The sequence below is a fragment of the Montipora capricornis genome, chromosome 10 (assembly GCF_036669925.1).
Source record: "Montipora capricornis isolate CH-2021 chromosome 10, ASM3666992v2, whole genome shotgun sequence".
NCBI classification, from domain to species: Eukaryota; Metazoa; Cnidaria; class Anthozoa; order Scleractinia; family Acroporidae; genus Montipora; species Montipora capricornis.
Genome location: NC_090892.1, coordinates 17,343,626 through 17,352,004, shown reverse-complemented (window position 1 = coordinate 17,352,004; position 8,379 = coordinate 17,343,626).

The following is an 8,379-nucleotide window of genomic DNA, read 5'->3' as shown; positions in this document are numbered from 1 at the left end:
ATGTAGTGTCTCTGGCTATGTTTGCTGGTTTTGGTCACTCGTTTCACCCAGATAGCTTCAAGCTATCGAGAGGCGTGGCCTGACGTCATTTTCCAAATTGGCAAATGAGAGGTATTGGGACCCACATCATCAACAGAAACTTCCGGTTCCCGTCATCTCGTGCCAGACTGCCAGCCTCCTTGGGAGGCCATCCCTCCGTTATTAAACTGCGAATGCAACTAAAACATAGTCTCAGGCTTATCAATGTATACCGATATCGATTACGCTAGTAATACTACTTTTTAAAAATCACCATTTATTATGCCAAGAATTATGCTAGGCAATCTATAAAACCCAATTCTGTCTTGCTGATTTTTCCATTTCCTTTCCTTGTGACGTTAGAAGCATACTGAGGCCTTCCATAATGAAACTTTTCAAGACAGATCACTTGCAGTAGAAAAAAAAAAGGTTTTTTTTCATCTTTTTGCAAAAGGAATTAGTTGTCATGGTAACGACTCACGTAAAAATGTTTCAGAAAACCTCCAACTCTTGATCTAGACAAGGTTTGCTTTCGAGGCCTTCAATGATTTTTCCTTTTCACTTGCAATTCGTTGTCATGTTGTAAAAGAAGTTAGTATTCTTTTTAGTCACTATAAAAGGGACGATGAGGGCAGCGCTAAACAAAATTGTGTTAGCCAAACTGCCATTGTTCTTGCTTAATTGCGTTATTTTCGTTCACGTGTGTTTTGGGCAATCAACAGATTTGAGTCGACAAACCCTAAGGTCATCAAAACATCGTGTGAATAGTTTTTACCACATGTTCGTATTTCTTTGTCTCTGTTGAATCTCAAAATCCTAAGAGTAGGCATGATTTGAGACTGATAACATTTGATGGTGTCTATATGCAGTATTTGTTTAACTCAAAACTTTAAATTCAGGTGTGGAGACGGTCGGTGTTGGAAAGAGGTACATTTTGTCACTTTACTGGGCGGCTGCAACTGTCACAGGGACTGGGTAAGTTTTTAGCCCCGGCTAACGCCTTGTAACATTGTCGACCAAATGTAAGGAAAAATATAATGATGTCAGCCCAAAGTCATGCAACATAAAACGCTTAACGCTTTATGCAACCTCTTGGTCAATAATGATAGTGAGCAACATGGGAACGCCGTTATACCGACGCTGTATTCGTTCATTTCTAGCGATGAGAGATGAGATCTCTTCCTTCAGCTTGAACTAACTTAGGGTACTGCAGTTTTAATCCCTTTCGAAATCCTTACGATTATGCAAAATATTAGCAACTTACTTATCAATGCATACTTTAACGCTACTATTCCTTTTCAGTTATGGAGATATATATGCTGTCACATTGGGAGAGAAATGGTTTTCCATACTTTCCATGCTGGTGGGGATTGGATTGTTCTATGGGTTAATTTTGGGTGGAATGACGTCAATGGTGACGAACTTCTATTCAAAGAGAGCCAGATACGTACATCATCTGCGTGTCATTAAAGATCACATGGTAAGGCTATAGAATTGTGGTTTTACGTGAAACTCAAGTTTCGCAGTTTTAAGGCTCTTATATGCTGACATTGTTCACGTCCTTATTCACCTTCGACAAGAAATTTGGAGAATTCACTTAAAACATGGCTGACTAGCTTAAAATTTCAGCGTGTGAATGTAGCTTGTCGTATATGCAAAACGGGAGTTTAAAGGCCCGTGAACTTTTATCCGTTCCGCTATTGGACCATAGCCGCCTATGGTCCCGTAGCGGAACGGATAAAAGTTCACTATTTCTTTACAAAAGTGAATTGAACCGTTCCACTTTTTATCGGACCCGTGCCATTTTTACTCTGTCGTGTAAACGCGCCTTAAAAGTCTGAAAGCCTGAAAGTGCTGCATATTAATTATGTGGCGTACACACGCACTAGTGAGCTTTTGATGTCATTTTCTCCTTGATCCAACTCTGTCAAGATCTTAAAGTTAGTAATGGCTCACCATTAAATAGGAACATTCCAATTAAAATAAACAGGTGTCTTTTTTAAATCAAGGCTTAAGACTTTGGTCGCTTAGTGTTTGGTTAACACAGTTTTGAAATCCAAAGAAAAATGAGAAATAATTTTTTGGTCACAGGGGCACTTTAAACGAAGTCAAACAGCGAAGTTACTGTGTCGACGAAGCACAGAAGGTTTGGCGGTCGCCCGAAAATTATGCAATTGCACATACTCGTAAAACTCGTAGAGTTAGTCTTACCTTCGCTGCAATCTTAAGTTTTTTTTTTGCCGATGGTGGAAAAGGCGACTAAGATGACAATGACAGTGATAATAGCAACAAAAATATAACAAAACAAAACAAAAGATAACGAAGAACTCGTACCATTTCTTGATTTGCTTGCTATAGGTATAATTATCTCTGTTCACCTTTGGTAATTTGCTTTCTCTTATTTAAATATTTCCTAACCCTTTCTTCACGTGTCAATCCCAACTTACGAAACTTAAATGATTCTTTTTTAAAGGCAGACATAAATATCTCTTCAGATGTACGTTCGAGAGTCATAGCCTACTACGAATATCTGGTAAGTGTTGATGTAGTGGCGATTGCACTCACTTCCAATCAATGTGGCCCGGGTTCCATTCCGAGCTCGGACCATATGTGGGTTAAGTTTGCTGTTTGCTCTTTACTCTGCTCCAAGAGGTTTTTCTGCGGGTTCTCCGGTTTTCCCCTCTCCTCAAAAACCGATATTTCTAAATTCCAATTGGATCGGATGCAGGACATTCCTGAAAACCATCTTGGGTGAGTAGAGCTTCCCGGGTAAATATCATGATTATTATAAGTCGAATTTATCTGCGAATAGAGTGTTTTCCCTCTGTTGTTCTATAATGTTTTTACGATTTTGCTTTCAAGCTCAGCGAATAAACATAGATCGAGAGATGAAGACTTTCGAACGAGAGCCGAGGACGTATCCGTAGTTTGGAGGGCTTCTCACTATCGAGTAGAGTATTCGCCTTCACTGAAGTCCCTTTTATAATAACTTTTACAGTAGAAACGATTTGTCAAATAGCTATTTTTTAAATTTCTTACCAAAATTAAGGAAGAATCGCTCCGATATCGCACACAATCTGTTAAACGTTTGCTTGAAGAAAAGGTATTTAAGAAGAATAATTTACCGCAATTTTCGTTCCACAAGGAGGAATTTCTAATGTTATGCGCCCGGTATGGCAGCACTTCGTAATTAGCTCCGTCTAATATTAGTTTCGACAATCTTCTACTTAAGCAATGGTACCAAATCTTTCAAGGCAAGACTTTAACAGGTTCGGAAACAGGTTTTGGGCACGATATAGAGGAAAGAGAGCCGGACGGTCAGTTAGAGGGAAAGACCAATTTCAACGCCGAGGAATCGTCATTGTTCAGTCGCGCTAAGTGAAGCGTAAATCTTGGGGAAAGTCGCATAATCCCAACATCTGCGTATGGGTCCTTTTAAAACACCCTCCTGCTGACCGTTCTGGCAAGGGGTCATCCAAAAATTTTGTACCAGCCTTCTTCCTCTGAAATGTTATGTCGCTAACTCCTAAAATTCATGAGGTTCGCCATGTTGTTCAACATGCAAATTTCGATATCATTTGCATAATCGAGTCATGGCTAAAACCACACATACGAGATTCTGTTGTGGAGAAGGATGGCTCAGTTGGTTGAGCAACGGGCTGTCACGCGGGAGGTTGTGAGTTCAACTCCGGCCGGACCAGCACTCAGGGTCTTTGTTCATTAACTCTGTAGGAAGCTAAAGATCCCACACGCTATTCGAAAAGAGTAGGCGACAGTGTTCCCGGTGTTGTAGTCTCACCTTTCCAGCATGTGGTGGCTTGGCAGGATTGCTTGTGAATGAGACCGCAATTGTGTATAACAGCCAGAAGTCAGGCCATTTAGCCAAGTGCTGGATCCTGACTGAAACTCACTCAAACATAAAATACCATATTGCTTGCCGTGACCGAGAGGAAATAATGCATGGCGGGGTTTGCATGTACATAAAAGATACCATCCCCTTCTCGATTGTTGAAGACCTAGCAGATGAATCTCTCGAAGTTTTATGGCTGGACAGTCGACCTCATCGACTCCCGAGAGGCGTGAATAATATTATTGTCGAGGTAATCTATCATCCTCCGCCGTTAGCTTTGAACTCGGAAATGTTGGTCTATCTGATGAAATGTTTGTCCTTTATCGAATCGCGCCATTCCAACTGTGGGATCATCTTGCTCGGTGATATAAACAAGGTGGACACAGCGAAGTTAAAATCGAATTTCGATCTCAAGCAAACAGCTTACTTCCCTACGCGCGGACGGAATACACCTGCATCATCAGGTTCTAACGAACCTTAATTAAGGATTTCTACGACCCACCAATCGAGCGACCAGCCTTTGGTTTGTCAGACCATTGCTCTGTCGAAGTACAACCTAAAGATCACCTGACAACCTCGGAAAGTAAGATCACTGTCAAATCGAGGGATCTGCGAGCAAGTAATCGTCAAGCTATCCGTTCCTATCTCGAGCAAGTAGATGTTATATCGCTTATCATCACGGCCAATCAAGCGAAGAGAAAACGTCCAACCAACCTTAGAGCCTGTTCCAATCTCTGAGTCTAGTCTTGTTGTCACCTCAGCGGAGGTTTTTAAAGCTCTCTCTGCAATCAACCCTATTAAGGCCCATGGGCCTGATGGGATGCCTGGATGGTTACTCAAGGAAAACGTAGACTTGCTTGCGGACCCGATTCGTGATATCATGAACACCTCTTACCGTGAGGGCTGCCTCCCGCACGCCTGGAAGGAGGCTGATGTTATTCCTGTCCCAAAGCAAAGGATGATCCTAGATATGACCAAGCATTTGCGACTCATCTCACTGACCCCACTCCTGTCTAAGTTGGCAGATGATTTTGTAGTGGAGAGGTTTGTAAAGCCAGCCGTCGTAGCCAAGATCGACAGCCAAAAATTCGGCTCCATTCCAAATTTCTCAACAGTACAAGCCCTCGTCGACATGACCCATCGTTGGACCAATGACACCGATGGCAACGGCGCAGCTACCAGAGTTGTTCTTTTCGACTTTAGAAAAGCATTTGATCTAATCGATGATTCAATTCTGGCGAGAAGGCTGCGCACCTTTGATCTGCCAAACATGATTATACATTGGACAACCGATTTCCTCCAAGATTGGAAACAGAGGGTGAGGCTGGGGCAAGACTCCCATTCTGAATAGCGAGCCATTCCTGCCGGGCCCTATATAAATGATATATATCAGGCCAGGATTTGACTGCGGGGATCGGACGGTCCCACAAGAGACCAAACTGGGTCCTTGGCTGTTTTTGATGATGATTATGATATCAGCGTTCCTGGCGTGCAATTATGGAAGTAAGTAGACGATATTACCATCTCGGAGTCTGTGGTAAAAAACCAACCAAGCAGGATTCAAGCAGCTGTAGATGAACTTTGTGACAAAACTAAGGCAGATAAGTCCCAACTTAACGAAATCAAATGTAAAGAACTTAGGATAGACTTCTCTAAGTCAGACAAGGGCTTGAATCCGGGCAATGTAGATGATACGAATCTCGAGGTAGTCAACCACGCTAAGCTCCTAGGACTGAATTTAAGTAGAGATCTTAAATGGAACATTTACATCTCTGAAACCGTAAAGAAAGCAGCATGTAGGCTGTACTTTCTGAGAAAAGTTAAACGATCCAAAGTAGCTACCAAAGAACTGACTCAATTCTACATTACACGCATAAGACCATTGACCGAATATGCTTGTAGGCAATAGCCTGCTTAATTATCTTAGCAATGACCTGGAGCGACTTCAGAAACGCGCAATGCATTATCCATCCAGAGCACAGTTACGGCTGAGGCTCTCAATGAAGCTGGCCTTCAATCGCTTTGTGAAAGGCGCCAGAGCATTACGTCACAGTTCTTCGAACAGATCGCTAACGATGAGAATCACAGATTCCACCTTCTTCTCCCGGAGGTGAAAGCATTGAATTATAATCTTAGAAAGAGTTCTAAGTTTGAAACTACCTAAATGCAAAACGAAGCGTTGTCAATCTAGTTTTATTAATCACAATTCAAGATTTTACAATTCTTAATAAGTACGTGTATTATATAATTATCTAGGATTTTACATATTTGCATATTTATATTTTACCATAGTAATTTTAATTGTAAGCAAGTATATTTCAGTCTTTGACTGCAATTCTTTTTAAGCAATAGACCACAAGTTTCTATGGTTTTTAGGATGATAAACCACGCGGGATGTTGGTAGAACAGGAGAAGAATTCGTAAATCTCGAGCCACAGGCTAGTTATTTACGAATTCTTCGAGTGTTCTTCTAACATTCCGAGATCGCGGGTTTAAACCTAATCTCGTCTCACCACGCGTCCAGCCGTCTCTTCTCGCAGAGGGTACCCGAACTCGAGTGAGTGGCGAAAATCGAGTCTTAGTTTTTGCATGAATAAAATATTTACGAATTTAAGTAAAAATATACATACACTAGGTTCTATCAGTCGTATAAAAAAGAGAAGACCTTAAATGTAATATAAGTACAGAAACTGATTTCTTGATCGATTGTTCTCCCAAGAAATCAGTTTTCGCTTGAACACCTCGCGCGATCGTAGGACCAACCAACTGAGGTCTAGTTCGGGTGTTTTTGTGTGGGATTTCCGCACACTTTGTCAGCACCGACGATATGGCCGGTTCTTGCTCTGCACGTTGTTAATTTTTGTTTTGTTTTGTCGGTGAGCAGACCCAAACTTCCACTCGGCCATATAGCCAGTGGGACTTCCAATCACGCAACTTATATGTTTATTTGCCAAAAGTTGTTAAAACGTTAATGTCCTCGAAATTTTATGAATATTCCACTCTTTATTTAGTACAAAGTAAAATGCCCTTTTGTGTTATTGAAGCGCTTGATTCGAAGCGAGTATTGAATACATAAAAAGCCATTACTTCATCCATGGAAGGTGTCGACCTTGCAACTTTTATTGGTATGGAAATAACTACCGTACTAAAGATAGCCGTGGATAACGTAATTTTTAAATTATGTAACTCTCGTGATTACTTTGCTAGCCTTTTATTCGTGTAAAAAACCAATTAAATTTAATCGTGACTTTTAAGATAGAAAGCTGTCAGTTGTTAATAGTGTTATTATCGTATCGTTCATACTAATACATATCCCGAAGAAAGTTCCAGATTAATTAAGGCCATTACGTCATCGGAGATTTTACAACGGCTACGACTGATGGTGCAATCAGAGATTTCACAACGGCTATAAGTGATGGTGCAATACGTTCATGTGTAGTCGTTGTTGTGTTACAGATTGATCAGGTGATTTTGTGTCTATAGTCATCAGTGAATCAACAAGGACTGCGTTAGAATGTGTACTACGTTGCGACTATAGTGGTAAGAAAACAGATAAAGTTTCAAAGCGCGGTTATAAGATCTGAAAGATCTTCTTGTTTTTTTTTTTTAGTTTTGTCGGTGGGCAGACCAAAACTTCCACTCGGCCATATAGTCAGTGGGACTGAGAATCACGCAATTTATGATATTTATTTGCGAAAAGTTGTTAAAACGTTGATGTACTTAGAATTTTATGAATATTCCACTCTTTATTTAATCCAAAATTTGTTGCCTATTTGTGTTTTTGAAGCGCTTGATTAGAAGTGAATATTGAATACATAAAAATCCAGTACGTCTTTCATGGAATGTGTCAACTTTGCAGCTTTTATTGCTTGGGAAATAACCACCGTACTAAAGACAGCCGTGGAGAACGTAATTCTTGAATTATGTAACTCGTGTGACTACTTTGCTAGCCCTTTACTCGTGTAAAAAAACAATTAAATGTAATCGTGACTTTTAAGAAAGAAAGCTGTAAGTTGTTACTACTGTTGTAATCGTATCATTCATACCCATACATACAGAAAGTTCCAGATTAATTAAGACCATTACATCATCGGGGATTTTACAACGGCTACGACTGATGATGCAATCGGAGATTTCACCTCGGCTATAACTAATGTTGCGATAAGTTCGTGTGCAGTCCTTGTTGTGGTACAGATTGATCAGGTGACTTTGTGTCTATAGTCATCAGTGAATCAACAAGGACTGCTTTGGAATGTGCACTACGTTACGACTACAGGGAGAGAGAGGACCCTGGGAATGAGAATGAGTGTTTTGTGTGTGGCGGCCATTACTCTTCTTGGCTGTTGCCATTTGGCGAATTTCGACTTGTTTTCTCGGTGCGATTAATTTACAAGGTAAGAAGTCGTCTTCCTTTCTGACGTTTGTATTAAGCGAGTTGTGCTAGAGATATTGCAACGAGTCATGCCTTCAAACTTATGTCGAACGGATATAACATAATGACAAAGTCCAGT